The sequence below is a fragment of the Bos grunniens genome, chromosome 15 (assembly GCF_055505025.1).
Source record: "Bos grunniens cultivar Pamir isolate PY7600 chromosome 15, Bosgru_T2T1.0, whole genome shotgun sequence".
NCBI classification, from domain to species: Eukaryota; Metazoa; Chordata; class Mammalia; order Artiodactyla; family Bovidae; genus Bos; species Bos grunniens.
Genome location: NC_141179.1, coordinates 48257686 through 48275286, shown reverse-complemented (window position 1 = coordinate 48275286; position 17601 = coordinate 48257686). Strand labels below are relative to the sequence as shown.

Genomic DNA, 17601 nt, shown 5'->3' with positions numbered 1-17601 from the left:
TATTCATTATATATTGACTCTTTTTTATTTCTTCTAGGTCCTTGTTAAACCTTTCTTGCATCTTCTCAATCCTTATCTCCAGGCTATGTATCTGTGATTCCATTTTGATTTCAAGATTTTGGATCAATTTCACTATCATTATTCAGAATTCTTTATCAGGTAGATTCCCTATCTCTTCCTCTTTTGTTTGGTTTGGTGGGCACTTATCCTGTTTCTTTACCTGCTGGGTATTCCTTTACCTGCTGGGTCTCTTCATCTCGTTTAAATTGCTGTGTTTGGGGTGTCCTTTCTGTATTCTGGCAGTATGTGGAGTTCTCTTTATTGTGGCATTTCCTCACTGTGTGTGGGTTTGTACAGGTGGCTTGTCAAGGTTTCTTGGTTAGGGAAGCTTGTGTCAGTGTTCTGGTGGGTGGATCTGGATTCCTTCTCTCTCCTTTTGAAGACAATGGGTTGCTTTTCTGGGTGCCTGATGTCCTCTGCCAGCATTCAGAAGTTGTTTTGTGGAATTTACTCGGCGTTTAAATATTCTTTTGATGAATTTGTGGGGGAGAAAGTGTTCTCCCCATCCTATTCCTCCGCCATCTTCAATGTCCTAGTCCCTTTATTGCTTTTACTTTGCTATTTTCCTTACAAATATCAGATTACAAAAAGTGGATTATCTTTTATATCTATTTTCTTCAATTGAGTGCTCCAATAAAGTTTTCACTGCCCTTGGCTCATATTTTACAACTGTAATTTAATTTATACTAATTATATTTAACTTAAAAATTTATATTTGAATATTTAACTTAAAATTATTTTGAAAATATATTTAATTTAAAAATAACTTGAGAGAATATTAATTTATTTCACAGATGAGGAAACAGAAACATGATTACCAAAAGACAAATAGAGATTTAAGATCCAAACCCAAGTCTGTCTGATTTTGTGTTTTTTATCCCATTGCTTTTTGGATAGCTACTCACTGGACTGGTTCACAGTCTTCAGAAATTTAATTTTCCAAAACTGACCTGTAAATTCAGTAAGTTTCTCTATAAAAAGTGTTCTTCCTTTCCTGTCTTTCTGTACTGAAAATAGCACCACTTCAAACCTGAATTCCAAAGCTAGGTACCTGTGATTTGTCTTTTATTTTTTCTATGTCACTGTCCAACAAAATGAACTCAGTATTTGAGTTGAATATTTGAGTTTGAAGAGGTTAAAAGCCATTAGAGTGGGTATATACATCACATTCTCACCTTTATCATGGCCAGCTGCTCTGGACTCTTATCTATTACTTATCTCTCTTGAGAGCCTTTCAAAATCATCCTTTTAAATGAGTTCCAACCCTGTTCCATCCAAACCACTTTCTCTATAAAAGCCAAAGTGTTCATTTTACAAGTCAAATATGATCGTGTCACTTTGTGCATTGAAACTCTTCAATAGTTTCCTTCTTTAGATCATGAATAAGTATTGTCCTTAGGATCACTCCAGGGAGTGGAAGACTAATAAAAAGAGCAATCTTCCATGAAAATCAGAACCTTGCACTTAATTTACATTTATTCACACTTTATGTTTATTTTCATTTCATTTACACTTCCCGGACTCTTTGAGCAAGTAATTTCAAAAATGTTTTGTTTTTTTTCTTTTGGATTGTCATACTCAATATTCTGTTATTTTGCAAAACATTACAAACTCATTGCAGGTAGAATGCATGTTGGGTGGATTTGGGTAGGAGTCATCCCTTCTCTTAAGAAAGTGTCCCAGGATAAAACCGACTGTTCTGAAATCTCAACTTATAAAGAAGCCATGTATACCTGTGGCGGATTCATTTTGATATTTGGCAAAACTAATACAATTATGTAAAGTTTAAAAATAAAATAAAATTAAAAAAAAAAAGAAGCCATGCTTTTAATCAATATGAACAAATTAAATTCCTTCACAGTAAATAAGAAGTACAGAGTAAAACTGACATTCTAAAATAAGATCCTTTGTATATGTGTGTATTGACTTTTTTTTTTTTCTTTTTGTCTGCTACACACTTTAGAGAGTTTAGAAGAGACACCATGCAAGGACTGTTTTATTCAGAGCAGTCTCACAAACCATCATACTTATTTGCTTATTATTTATCAATCTACTCCTATATTATGAATTCCTTGAAGGCAGAAACTTAGACCTAGGCCTCTTCTTACACCCTGTCTTATAAAAATACCTGACGCACCATGTGTTCTCCATAAAGGTTTCATGCATACACAAAATTCATCAGGAACCCCTTCCTTCATGCCATTGTCTCTTGCTTTTCCTTTCTCCTCTATCCAGTTTAGATCCCATAGCGTATCATTTTAGTTATTGTTTGTTTATCCTAAATGCAATTTGTCCTAAAACCAACTGTCTCTCTTACATGCTCAGTTGACAAAAGATATTCCAGAAAAACAAAGTTAGCCTTACATTTTGAAGAAGTTGGAAAAAATGATCCCACAGGGCACATTGATATTACCATTAATAAAGTAAGACAATATACCTCCATACTTGCTGACTTTCAGCTTCTCAGATGTATCAGATTTCTTCTTGTCTTTTCTACCTGTGTTTTCTCTTTATTCTTTGCTTAGAAATTCCTTTTCAGGCTTCAGTTGAAAATCCTTCCTCAGCTATTCCTCCTTTAACTCTGTGTATTAGATTAGTATCTATTGTATACATTCTCATTGCACAAAGTCCTTTTTATTTCAGGACTTATCATGAGTTTAATAAGATGATTGCTAGTATACATAACTATGTCATTGAGGACCAGGTTAGTTTCTGCCTTTTTTCTGTCACATTCCTATCACTTGCAAAGCTCCTAGTTCATTACAGGTATGCAATAAGTATTTGCTGAAGAAAATGATTTTTGCTTAATGAATGAAATCCCTATTTTGCATGATGGATTTATGGAGTCACAGAAAAAGACATTTTGTCCACAGTAAGGTACTAGCTGTTTTTCCACTTATTCATCAAAGCTGTTCTTTAATCTTTTCCAAGTTATTACCTTTCCATAGTTGTGGAAACTGAACATTTCCAGAACAGTTTACATATTGTATTAGAGCACAAAGGAAGAGATGAATGGAACAAGGGATAAATTACAGATTTTGACCACTAGACAGTGAAAGTAGACTACCTCATTGAGCTGACGGGCAGTCGTATTGAAGGTCTTCCTATTGGAAGTCTATACCAATAGACTATACCTACACTGGCTATCTATGATCTTCAAACCTACACTTTGTGTTAGAGATCTGCACCACATTAACAAGGAATTACTAGCTTGCAATCTAAATAATGAGTTGAACCCAAAGTGATGATTCTCAACTGATGGAAGATGGACAGAATTGCCAAGCAAGACTGAACACTGAAGTAAATGTCTAAAAAGACATTTCTTTTTAGAAATATCTTCCCACCTGGGAAAATGGCAGCCACAGTGAGAATTGTTTTCAGCATTTTATAGTCTAAGGCTAGAAGTAGATGCATTCCAATTTAACAGACATTTTTTGATTATCTGCTATGAAACAAGGGATTCAAAATAAAATGAAACATTCTCTGCACCAGAAGTTTTAGGAGGCATGGCAGAGTTTCTTTATCAAATTACTGATCAAGCTAAGTCAAAACCCCACTGAAACGCAGGTATGCTACCATCCTAGATTCCAGAATTACCAAGCCACAACTCGTAAAAGCAGAGGTGTCAGTTCCTAAGCTGGGAAAGTGTTAATTTGGCTGGATCCTGGCTCCTGCCCTAGATTGGCCTGGGGCCTTGGGACCTGAGACCCATACTTCCCTCTGGTTTAGAGGTCCTCTTCTAACTTGTCTCTAATCCCTGGAGAGGACAAGGGAAGTACTTTTGCACTCCAGTCCTCCAGATTTTGTTTGTCCTTCTCTATTGTAAGCATGGTCCTATGTCTTTCTCCCTTGTTGTTTTGCCTATTCTCACTAACCCTGGGACTGCTTTTTTTCCCCCTCTGATCCATTTTTTGATTGCTGTGTTTCTACAGTCTTCGGTTCTTACCCTGACTTTGCAAAACAGTTCCAGAACCAGGACTTTCAAGGTATCAACCAGTGGTAAACTTTATTGAGTTTCACTCAGCAGGGAATAAAGCTGGTGAGAAACGGAGGTGTTGAGAGGGAAGTGGGGAAAGAGTGGGCTCTAGGAAAAAGGAAAGGCCAAGATTAGAACTTTGAATAAGATTCTATTAATAGACATGATATTTATGGTAAGAGTATGACATGAAAAAGAATTATCTATTAGAAGCTTAATTCTGAGTCCCTCTCCTATTGCTTTCCCCAAAATGTTTCTAGATTTTTCTGAAAAGTAAAAATGTTAAGTGCTGCTGCTAAGTCACTTCAGTCATGTCCAACTCTGTGCGACCCCATAGACGGCAGCCCACCAGGCTCCCTCGTCCCTGGGATTCTCCAGGCAAGAACACTGGAATGGGTTGCCATTTCCTTCTCCAATGCATGAAAGTGAAAAGTGAAAGTGAAGTCGCTCAGTCGTGTCTGACTTTTAGCGACCCTATGGACTGCAGCCCACCAGGCTCCTCTGTCCATGGGATTTTCCAGGCAAAAGTATTGGAGTGGGTTGCCATTGCCTTCTCCTGTTAAGTGCTAAGGATATTTAAAAGAAATTTAAAGAGAGTAAATGGTCATGATAGACTTAGGAATGGTTATAACCAACTGGGGCCCACCATTTGGAAATTAAAGTTTGATATGCTGCCTCAGGGGCTTCCCTGGTAGCTCAGCTGGTAAAGAATCTGCTTGCAATGCAGGAGACCCCAGTTCAATTCCTAAGTCAGGAAGATCCCTTGGAGAAGGGATAGGCTACCCACTCCAGTATTTTTGGGCTTCCGTGGTAGCTCAGATGGTAAAGAATCTGCCTGCAATGCAGAAGACCTGGGTTCGATCTCTGGGTTGGAAAGATCCCCTGGAGGAGGGCATGGCAACCCACTCCAGTATTCTTGCTTGGAGAATCCCCATGGACAGAGGAGCCTGACAGGCAATAGTCCATGGGGTCACAAAGAGTTGGACATGATTGAGAGACTAGCACAGCATAGCACACCACCTGAGAGACTTAGGATATTTTGTGTAAACGTGGGTTTATATTTGTGAATGCGCTTTTGAATATGTCCTGTTTTGTAGGATGATGGAGCAAGCACTAAGATATCCACCTGTCCTACACACCATGGAGGGGCACAAATAAATACATAATAGAGGTGAATGGTTACTTTCTGAAATGAGTCTTAAAACAGTCTTTCTGTAACCCATGGACCAACCATGAATATCTCCTTTCTCAAAAGGGACAGAAGGGAGATCTTCACAAAAGCACACAGCATAAAAAAAAATAATCATAAGGCATAGATTATAATATTTCATGATCAAGGTGGTATGGAAGGACCTATCCCATATTTAACTTAGTGCTGGAGGAAACAGCATGTGGAGATATAGGACATGTCATTGCAATATACCTAACCTTAGGAGAGGAAGAAGATGCTCAGCAATCAGTCGCAAACCAGTGAAATAAGGTGGGACTAGAATGCGTGCTGAAGACAAGATTCTATTTAGGATTCTGTCATGAGAAGGACTGTAATCAAAGACAGAGACAGTACTGATTATTAAAAAGAATGCATCATAGTGGCTACAGGACAGTTTCAACAAAGTATGAAAATGTAAAGGCAGGGATCTTTCCATTGTTATCTACTTTGGAGGTAGGTGAGCAACATTCTACTAATTTTTCTCATCTAGCTCTGTCCTACCTTCCAGACCAGCTCAGTGGTTTGTAGTGTCTGGTTTTCCTAGGTCTGTTGGTGGGAGTCTTTACCTGGTTTAGAAGTATTTAATATGAGAAGCAAATTTTCATGCTTTTCTAGATCTTCCATTTTCAGAGTTGAAGTGTAGGAACTTGTTGTGTTTTGGTAGGTTGTGAGGGTACCAGATTGAGGGAGAAGAAGGTGATTGGTAGGGTGGGTACTTGAGTAAACTGTGTTCATGATGAAATCAAGGCAAGTGAAGACCAACAGGACCCCTCGGTCACTCATTTATTCAACAAATATTTATTGAATGCTCTACAGCAGACACTGATATAGAGGTAAAACAATTAAATTAGCAGACATGATATCTGTCCTCTTAAAGTTTAGCATTTATTAAAGGAGAAAGCTAAATAAAATGTGATAAATGTTCTGTTTGGGTAATATGAAGTGCCAGGAATATACCTGGGAATATGATCTAATTTGAGTATTGTTCAGGAAAGCTTGCTGTGTACCGTAGATGAGTAGAAGTTACCTAGAGAAGGAGAGTCTATTAAGCTGAGAAATGTCCAAGATCAGACTTAGGCGCAAAATAATTCAGACAAAAATATTCTCAGAAACTGAAAGTCATATTGAGGGTGACGTATTTGGTAGACCAAAGTTATCTTCCTTTTGACATGGGAGACACTTTATGGCCTTTGCCACTTGGAATCTGGTGTTAGTTAGTATATTACTTGTTTCAGACTGAACAAAAGAAATCACTGAGGGTCTTTAAAGTGGCATCGAGGAACTACATGATGACAGTGGTGTCAGTAAAGCCATGGGGCCTGATTAGGTAGAAAATCAAGAACTGTATATAGATTCTTCAGTTATGAGGTATGCCAGTAAGAGATGTATAGATGTGGATACTAGTCACACAACCAGTTAATGTGTGTCTTCAAATTGATATCCATTTGCTTACCTTATTAGATAGAAAACAAATGGGAATATTTTGAATAATCTTTCCAATCACTCTGTAATGCCAGGAGACAAAGCAGAAGACAAGAGAACACAAGAAAAACTTTGCTTCAAGATGAAAGAGATGAAAGAACGGTGATGTTTCTTTACTACTCTTTCCTTCACTCCTCTATCAATTGACACATTTTACCAATCCCGTCTTCTGTTTCTGAAAGAAATGTATTAATCTCCTCTGTGACATTCGTTCAGGTCTCCATTGTCCACCTCACTGCCGCAATTATCACACTCTAGTGCTTTTTACACAATATGTTCTCTTTCCATCTGGGCACACATTAGGACTTAAAAGAATTTTACTGTTTCAAAGTTTATAAAATAGTTATAATGGTCTTCAAAAAAACCTAGATTTTCTGGCTTCCTATATGCTCAGAAATCAATTGTATCCTACATAAAATATCTAGTCTTTAAAAGTAATATCAAATGATACTGTTGATTAAATTTAGTCTGGGCACTATTTGGAGAGAGATAGAGCTCTGCCAACCTTTCTTTTTATTTCATGTAAATTGTTTATTCAGGTTTTATTATTATCCATGAATCATATTTGTTAATTTGTATTTTCCTGTGTATCATCGATTTACTTTACTTGTCAAAACATTAGAATTAATTTTTAAAGTATCACTATTGTTAGAAAATATATATTTTTATCATTAGAGAGTATTTTTATCTTGATTCTAATCATGCTTACGTCTTTCTCATGCTTTTAGAGACTTAATTCAATTGATTACATTTACTGTATGTTTCTCTTTTTAAAATAATTAGTTTCCAATTTTTGACATAATATCAAGTTATGGAGCAAAAGATAATATTTATACTATTCATATTATAGTATTTCTCATTCACTTGAAAGTGAGTTTAAGACTAAAATTTTGAATATTAAAGCAGCATCTAATACTTTTGGAAGTTTTGCCATTTAGTGAGATTGTGCTATATCTACATTTTGTCTTCCTTCTTTATTTAATGTTTGTTGCTTACTTATTTACCTAAATGTATTTCTTAAAAGCATTCTTATATGGATTTTAGATACATACCTTTTAAATAAAATTTAGAGGTTTAATTGTGACTTGATTTACATGTACTTTTTTGATTCAGGAGGAATTTTGTTATAGTTAGTGTGAGTTGTGAATCTAGCTACATTTTTTCTACAATAGACAATAAATAATTGTCAAACTATCTGTGGAATAATTCTGTATTTTCTCACTGATTTTTGACTCCTCCAATTGCATATAGTATTCAAGTTATGACTCATTTAGCATCTATATATTTTGCTCTTTGGGCATATTTATTCTTGAGCCATCATTATGCTATGTAATTTATTTATGTTTATTTAATTCATTTTTATATTTATATACTTAATAAGTATATTGAAGTTAATCATGCCATTTTATCCTTAACTCATAAATAATATAGGACTCATTTATTATCATTTAATATGTTCCTAACATGTATTATATTAATTTTAAATATATTCTGAAATTATATTACCCTTTAAATATAAATCTTAAGTGGATTTTGTTATAATAAAATAACTGGAAGTAATTATTTCTTAATATTTTATTTTTATAAAAGCTCATTTTATAAAACAAATTACATACATATGAAGTTAAAAGTTCAAATTTCTTTCCTCACCTTACCTTTAATTTGAGAAATATTGCTTAAAATAGTTGATGTATATTCCTCCAGCCTTTTGAATGCAAATACCATGAACACCAAATCAACATTAACATAATAACATTATATTGCAATCTTTTCCCACATAAATATATTTTGGCATCTTTTAATTCCCATAAACATAGCTTTACCTTATTCTTTTCCTCAACTCTGTATTCTTCCATTGTACAAAGAGATTGTAAATGTTAAAGTCATTTCCATATTAAAAGTTAAACTTGTGTCACCCTTTCAATTTTCATATTTTTATATTATAATTTCACTCAAATTTTAGATTAAATGTTACTACTATGAATATCTTCATGCCATTTTTTAAAATTTGTTTAACTGAATCTTTGGAAATATTCCTTAGTTGGAACTACTCTGGGGCAATGAATATGCACATTTTATGTTTTGAAACATATTGCCAAGTGAGTTTCTAAGAATGTTACACAGTAAACCCTTGTAAAATAGTTATAATAGTTCTTCTTTCCTCAGCCCTTAACAGAGTTGGACATCAATGATATAATCAGTATTTATGACTTTTCTAACCCTAGAGTATACCACATCCTTGTTTTATATCGAGTTTAACTATTTATGAGACAGAATATTCTACATACGTGTTAAAGATTAGAATTTATTTTTACATGATTTTGTTTATAATTATTGTCAATTTTCCCACTGAGTCAAAGGACTTTACTGTAGTCACTTCTAAAAATACCTTAAATAAACTTTTTTTTATGACAACATTTGTATTTTGTAAATCTCTTTGATATCTGGCTTTATAGAAGACAGATGGCTTCTCATATCAGCGTCTACTTTTCATCTCTCATAATACATTATTGTTATACATATCTCTAGTACTTTTTTAGAAGATTCTTTTCCCATATAGGCCATTACAGAATATTAAGTAGAGGTCTCTGTGCTACATAAATATATATATTAACAGAATTTTGTATTTCTCATTTGAATTGATCTTTAATTATGCTATTTTTTGTTGTGTGATTTACTGCCTCCTGTGTAATTTTACTTCTCTGTGCATTGGTCTCTCCTGTAACTGAATTTTTTTTTTTTAACTGAATCTATTTTTAATGAAATGGATCCTACCTAGATTTGAGCACAGATGATATTGACACTGCTCCTGACTGCCAGCCTAAGCATTTCTATCTGGAATTACAATCTTTCCACTTCCTTTTACTCACTGGTTAGGAGAGACCCTGCATCACATCTGCCTTTAATTTTTCAAGGAATATTAAGTATGTTTGAGTTAGCCTATGCAGAAGTCTTGGTGGGAAATGATGGTATAAGACAGAGCAGTCAATACATGGGTAGTAAAAAGTGGATATAATATACAGATACTCAGGGAATCAATGCCGGCAATGTGTTAATTGAAAGATGAATAGGGTGACTGATATGAGGGAGCTATGACTAAGATAATTTCAAGGCTTTTAGATATAGAAATTGATGGTATTACACGATTAGTTGCTGAGTTGAAAAACATTATAGGAGAAACAGATCTGGGGCAAGGAGAAGAGAAATGTGGTAGTTTGGAACATACTGAGTTGGGTGCACTTGTGAGGTTTTTAAGTGAAGATGGCAGGCATAGGGTAACTAGTTGCAAAAAGTATAAGCTAACTAGTTCCAAGACTGAGGAGAAGAATATTTTCAAAATTATAAACTCAACAGTCTTCAACATAGGAGTCACAGTTAAAGTCATGGTGTTTGGAGATATTACCCATGTGGAGTTTGTCAACCTAGGAAGCAACAGACATGGACAGAGCACTGAGAAATACCAACACTCAAGAACAGGTAGAAAAGGGTGGCTCATTCCCTGGTGGCTCAATGGTAAAGAATCCACTTGCCAGTGCAGGAGATTTGGGAAGATTTAACATGCTGCAGAGCAGCTAAGCCCGTATGCCAGAACTACTGGAGCCAGTGCACCTTAGAGCCCATGCTCCGCGGGAAGAGAAGCCATCGCAATGAGAAGCTGATGCACATCACTCACCACACAAAAAGCCCATGCAGAAATGAAGACCCAGCACAGCCATCAATAAATATTAGTACATAAATAAAATAATGTATTAAAAAAGAACAAGTAGAAAAACAAGTGAATACTGAAGTTGGAGTAAAAAATTTCTGTGTCATGTCACAAAGTAAGACAGCTTGGAAGAAAGGCTCAACTGTTTGATGAAGTTTCATAAGACTGAGTAATTTTACAGATTAGATAGGGTCAAGAAGATCATTGCATAGTGCTGCCAGGAGACTGGGTTCCCTCTGCTGGGGTAGTTTTCCAGGATTAAAAAGCGGGTTCTATTCTTTCAGCAAGACAAATCTGACATAGTAAGTTACTGGAGAATGTCTGATCTTCAAAACTTTTCCAACCTGGGCATATCTGAAGTGGCAGAGTAAACGACCTCAATCTTAGATTTTGTAGAAGAATTTTCTTTGTCTTCTCTTTACGTTTGTAAGGTGCAGAGAAGAATAAAGAAGAGACTGCATGGTCTGCTTTGGTTTCATATATTAAGCCTATCTTTTCAGCCCCTTGTGACCCTTGGGCTTTACACTGAACTTTTTTCCAAATCCCTCACCAATGATGTTTCTTTGCCTAATATTATTTTTGCACATATTTTCTTATAAAATTTCCTGAGTTGCTGGTAGCCAGGCAGGACTTGCTTTAGAGTTACATGACTTGTATCTCTGGGAAAAATTATTTAGCTACCACTTCTATTATGACTTAAAATTGTGACTAAAAACTTTGCAAATATTTATGAGTAAAGAGAAGATAAGGATAGTTTATCACTTTCTAGAACTGAAAGTGAGCAGATGATACAGGAGAAGGCTCAGAGATGCATGTCTGAAGATAATGTTAACAATCAGTCATGACCTTTTCATTTTCAGTCTGTGAGACACAACCTATCCAAGATCATGATGACCATGTTCAATTTGACCAGCTTCCTCAATCCAGGTTCATTCATCCTGCTGGGAATCCCAGGACTGGAGCACTTCCACATCTGGATCAGGATTCCCTTCTTTATCATTTACCTTGTGGCTCTCGCAGGCAATAGTGTCCTTCTCTATCTTATTTCCATGGAGCACAGCCTTCATGAGCCCATGTTCTTTTTCATCTCCATGCTGGCGGCTACAGTTCTCATCCTGTCTAACACATGTGTACCCAAAACATTCAGCATGTTCTGACTGGGTCCTTAGGAAATCACCTTTCCTGGATGTCTTACTCAGATGTTTTTTCTCCACTATAGCTTTGCCATGGATTCTGCCACCCTGCTGGCCATGGCATTTGATCACTATATTGCTATTTGCTTCCCCCTAAGTATAACACTATTCTCACCCGTCAGGTTATTACTAAGATTGTAATGGGTATTGTCAGCAGGAGCTTCTGTATCATCTTCCCATGCATGTTCCTAGTAAAGTGACTGCCTTTCTGCCAAACACTCATCATTCCACACACATACTGTGAGCACATAGGCATTGCCCAACTCGCCTGTGCAGACATCTCCATCAACATCTGGTATGGTTTTGCTGTGCCTGTAATGACTGTTATATCAGACCTGATCCTCACTGGCATCTCCTACACTCTCATTCTTCGTGCTGTCTTTAACCTCCCATCCCATGATGCCCGCCAGAAAGCCCTCAACACATGGGGCTCCCATGTTTGTGTCAGCTTATATTCTACATACCAGCCATATTCTCTGTCCTCACTCACCATTGTGGTCACAATATTCCTCACTCCTTCCCCATATTGATTGCCAACCTCTATGTAGCCATTCCTCCTGCACTCAATCCAATCATCTATGGAGTGAAAACCAAGCAGATTCGGGAGAAGATAATCCTACTTTTCTTCCTTAAAGGGACCCAGTGACATGAAACTGAGAGTTTGGGAAAGAAAACAGGTAACCATATCAATTTTGGAACACATTTCATTTTTTTCAAAGCTAGAATACAATTACAACTTAAATTTTTATGAAATCCTAGAATTCCACTGTGAGTTGGAAGTGGAACTCCAACTTCACATCATTGTAAGAAGCAATGAGACAAGATAAGGAAGTAGATGTCAAGAAGGGAGATAAAATTAGAAGAAAATGTGTATCTGAAAAGATAGATCAACAAAATGTTTCTATACCATTATGAAGTAGATTTCAGAGTCTTATGGCATAAGAGGAGGATCATGTATAATTTGGATAGACTATTAGTGTTATAAATAGGTTACAAGAGACAAGCAAAGGTCTACCAATTTGGAATATCTTTGTAGGACACTTTCCAGTTGAGAGTTATAAAAGCTAACAAGTGATTACCTTCTTTTAAGAATCATTCAGGAAAATTATTAATCTAAACATGGTTCTCAAACATTGGTTGGTGCCACAATCACCTAGGGAACTTGGCAAAAGTGTAGAGGCCCAGGGTGTACTGTAATTCACTGGGTTTTTGGGTTCTTTAACATTTCTTTGTACAATTCTGATACCTAAGAAATCTTGGACCCTTTCAGATCAAAAGTCTTGGTCCTTTGAAAATCTGTAGACTTGATTCTTGTAGTAACTTCCTGGGCCTGGAAGTAGCATAGTTCTTTATGTTCAGTATAGCTACTTCTTTACTTCTTTCCTCATATTATTTATTATTTCCTCATATTATTCACAACTTGAAATTTCACGTCTTAAAAATATACTATCCTTTCTGCCTGTGGAGGCTGCCGAGAAAGCATCGTTGAAGTCTTCCCTGCCTCCACTGCCATCATGTCTACATCAGAGTCTCCCAAAGAGCCCGAACAGCTGCGGAAGCTCTTCATCGGAGGATTGAGCTTTGAAACTACGGATGAGAGTCTGAGGAGCCATTTTGAGCAATGGGGAACGCTCACAGACTGTGTGGTAATGAGGGATCCAAACACCAAGCGCTCCAGAGGCTTCGGGTTTCTCACATACGCCACGGTGGAGGAGGTAGATGCGGCCATGAATGCAAGGCCACACAAGGTGGACGGAAGAGTTGTAGAACCAAAGAGGGCCGTCTCAAGAGAAGATTCTCAAAGACCTGGTGCCCACTTAACTGTGAAAAAGATTTTTGTTGGTGGCATTAAAGAAGACACTGAAGAACATCACCTGAGAGATTATTTTGAACAGTACGGGAAAATTGAAGTAATTGAAATCATGACTGACCGAGGCAGTGGCAAAAAGAGAGGCTTTGCTTTTGTAACCTTTGATGACCATGACTCCGTAGACAAGATTGTCATTCAGAAATACCACACTGTGAATGGCCACAACTGTGAAGTGAGAAAAGCCCTGTCTAAGCAAGAGATGGCTAGTGCTTCATCCAGCCAGAGAGGTCGAAGTGGTTCTGGAAACTTTGGTGGCGGTCGTGGAGGTGGTTTTGGTGGGAATGACAACTTTGGTCGTGGAGGAAACTTCAGTGGTCGAGGTGGCTTTGGTGGCAGCCGTGGTGGTGGCGGATATGGTGGCAGTGGGGATGGATATAATGGATTTGGTAATGACAGAAGCAATTTTGGAGGTGGCGGAAGCTACATTGATTTTGGCAATTACAACAATCAATCTTCAAATTTTGGACCCATGAAAGGAGGAAACTTTGGAGGCAGAAGTTCTGGCCCCTATGCTGGTGGAAGTCAGTACTTTGCCAAACCACGAAACCAAGGTGGCTATGGTGGCTCCAGCAGCAGCAGTAGCTATGGCAGTGGCAGAAGGTTTTAATTACTGCCAGGAAACAAAGCTTAGCAGGAGAGGAGAGCCAGAAAAGTGACAGGGAAGCTACAGGTTACAACAGATTTGTGAACTCAGCCAAGCACAGTGGTGGCAGGGCCTAGCTGCTACAAAGAAGACATGTTTTAGACAATACTCATGTGTATGGGCAAAAAACTCGAGGACTGTACTTGTGACTAATTGTATAACAGGTTATTTTAATTTCTGTTCTGTGGAAAATGTAAAGCATTCCAACAAAGGGTTTTAATGTAGATTTTTTTTTTTGCACCCATGCTGTTGATTGCTAAATGTAATAGTCTGATCATGACGCTGAATAAATGTCTTTTTTTTTTCTTTAAAAAAAAATATATATATATACTATCAATTATCTATACTTATTGCAGTTTTTAAAGAATTTTGACTTTGAGCACAAAAACTTATCAATATTGTTGATTATTTTAATGTCCATAGAGATGACCCTTTAATAACGTGGTGTGATAGATTGTATTTTCCAAAGATATCCCCAATAATAATATATTCCATTGTCTATGCTTTTCTGTGGGAGAAGGCAATGGCACCCCACTACAGTACTCTTGCCTAGAAAATCCCATGGACAGAGGAGCCTGGTAGGCTGCAGTCCATGGGGTCGCTAAGAGTCAGACATGACTGAGCGACTTCACTTTCACTTTTCACTTTCATGCATTGGAGGAGGAAATGGCAACCCATTCCAGTGTTCTTGCCTGGAGAATCCCAGGGACGGGGGAGCCTGTTGGGCTGCCGTCTATGGGGTCGCACATAGTCGGACATGACTGAAGCGACTTAGCAGCAGTAGCAGCATGCTTTTCTGTAGTGCAAATTTGCCATTACCATGTTAACAAGTGGAATATAATTCTACTTCTTTTGAATCTGCACTAGACTTAGGGATTCTTTTACAAACAGAACTCAGTGTTAGTAATATTTGAAGCTTCTGAAATTAGACTATAATTTTTTTTTTTTTTTCCGTTTCTAGCTGAGTCTCTTGAAATACTTGACCTTGGTGTGCTCCCTCTTAGAATCCAACTACTATGCAATGAGCATCCCCAGCAACATGGAGAAGTCATGTCTAAATATTCTGGAGGGTGGCCCCAATTGAGACTCCAGTTAACAGTCAGCAACAACTGCCAGTTATGTTGGTAAGCCATCCAGAGCTTCCAGTCCAGCTGAGACTTCAGGTATCTATAGGATCTCAACTGACATCTCTCTGTAATGTATGAAAGACTAAAAGACAGAATTCTTCATCTAGTCAAAGCCAAGCCATAGAACCATGAGAGTAATAGTTTGCTATTTTAGGCCAATAAATATGGGAATGGTTAGTCATGAAACAATAGATAAATATTGTAAAAATTGGTAATAAGAAGTATGGAGTTGGTACACAAAAAAGCCTAAAACATGCAGCATTCGCTGTGGAATAAGGCAACAGGCAGAAGCTGAAAGGGCCTTGATGAGGCTGTTAATGAAGTCTTGAAAAACAAAGAGAAAATTATTACTAGAGGCTAGAGACAAATGAGTACTATGTAGTTGTAGAAAGTTTGGTAATATCATATTTGCAATACTGTGAAAAACAGAAAATATAACTAATTAACTGATGCATTTGGCTGAGGAGATTTTGAAGTAGAATACCAAAAATACCAACATTATTTTTATGTCACTTATGATAAAGTACAGATAAAGAGTTATAAGCTAAAATGAAAACTTTCAGTGTTTAATCATTGTTAGAGTAAATGCAAAGAAGTCATGACTGTTTGGGATCAAGGTTTGTTTGTTTGTTTTTTAATTACCCACACAACAGTCTTTCCAAATGACAAAGGACTCGCAAAAGAAAAAATGCCCTCAGGGTATAATGTCATCTTTAGGATGAGTCTGTAAGATCCTTTGTTAAGAATACAGAAATATTTAAGGATATGCCTAATAAATCTTTTTAATTAGATAAAGAAGCTTCTAAGAATCTTAATCTTCCCAGAGAAGCATAACTCATGCAAAATCAGACAGGTGGCAATCTGGAAGACATTTGTGGGTATGACTTTTGTCTAATGGGGTAAACACTAAAAGAGTCATAGAAAATCACAATTTTTAAGACAAAATAGACAGAAGCACCGTCATTTTGGACTAAAAGGGACAAAGTACAAAATTAGAAGGGGATTTTGGGTTTTCAACTTTATTCGTCTGGAAATAGACTGAAAAAAGTATTCAGATGTAAACACACCTTGTTTCTCATTGAAAAGCAAAGGTCATATGGAATATAGAGCTAATTGCCTAAAGGGCTTCCCTGGTGGCTCAGACAGTGAAGAATCTGCCCATAATGTGGGAGACCCAGGTTCGATTCCTGGGTCAGGAAGATCCCTTGGAGAAGGGAATGGCAACCCACTCCAGTATTCTTGCTTGGAGAATTCCAAGGACAGAGGAGTCTGGAGGGCTACAGTCCATGGGGTCACAAAGTCAGACACCACTGAGTGACTAACACTTAACTTAACCAAGAGCTATGGAAAATCATTCCCAGGGAGTAGAAGTGGGTTCTTATGAAACTGATGATACTTACCTTTGAATGGATTTTAAAAAACTACAATGGACTAGTGACTGTAAGGCAATTCTCCCAATATTTTACAAATGAATATTGCAGTTATCCTATCTGTATATCACCATGGTGCATTGCCTGTGTGAGCAGTTGATTTCTTTCCCATTTCTTTACTCCACAGGTCTTGAGAGGAACTACACTCAAGGATCTATATGCAAGGAATTGAGCTCAAGGAGTCCTATTCACACATTGTCCTGATTTAAAGGTTGAAATCCCAGACTTTGAACTAATCCCATAATATGAGTGAGATCTGGAAACCTTAGGGAAAAGGTGAATGCATTTTGCATGTAGGAGGAGATCATTATTGTGGCCAAAGGGTACGTTGTTGCAGGTTTTATTTTCCCAAAGTGGCCAAAACAATATTTTGCATCCCATGTACTTTCACAATATGGTCTGGCTATCAGAGAAGGCAATGGCAACCCACTCCAGTACTCTTGCCTGGAAAATCCCATGGATGGAGGAGCCTGGTAGGCTGCAGTCTATGGGGTTGCTAAGAGTCAGACACAACTGAGCGACCTCACTTTCACTTTTCACTTGCATGCATTGGAGAAGAAAATGGAAACCCACTCCAGTGTTCTTGCCTGGAGAATCCCAGGGACGAGGGAGCCTGGTGGGCTGCCATCTAAGGGGTCGCACAGAGTTGGACACAACTGAAGTGACTTAGCAGCAGTAGCAGCAGAATTGCTTCAAAAAGTCCAATATAATTCTACCCCGTCTTATCTGGACTGCCTTAGAGACTTTGGAAAAAAGAATGCAATAGATGTGATGTTTCATGATATCCAAGACTAGATTTTAGGAAATCTTACATCTTCCTCATTGGTGTTATTGTATTTTTGGACATTCTCTCTAGAACACAGACATTATATTGTGAGAATCCCAACCCACATGGAGGGTTTAT

At 37.2% G+C, this 17601-nt stretch overlaps 2 pseudogenes across 1 annotated transcript; both read left to right on the top strand.

Annotated features, from left to right (window-relative positions):
- Nucleotides 1–11321: 11321 nt before the first annotated feature.
- On the top strand, nucleotides 11322–12273 carry LOC147357947 (olfactory receptor 52H1-like; annotated as a pseudogene).
- Nucleotides 12274–13113: 840 nt separating this feature from the next.
- Nucleotides 13114–14458, top strand: LOC147357946 (heterogeneous nuclear ribonucleoprotein A1-like; annotated as a pseudogene). Its single transcript, XR_015141538.1, has one exon. The product of XR_015141538.1 is annotated as a heterogeneous nuclear ribonucleoprotein A1-like (transcript).
- Nucleotides 14459–17601: the final 3143 nt, after the last annotated feature.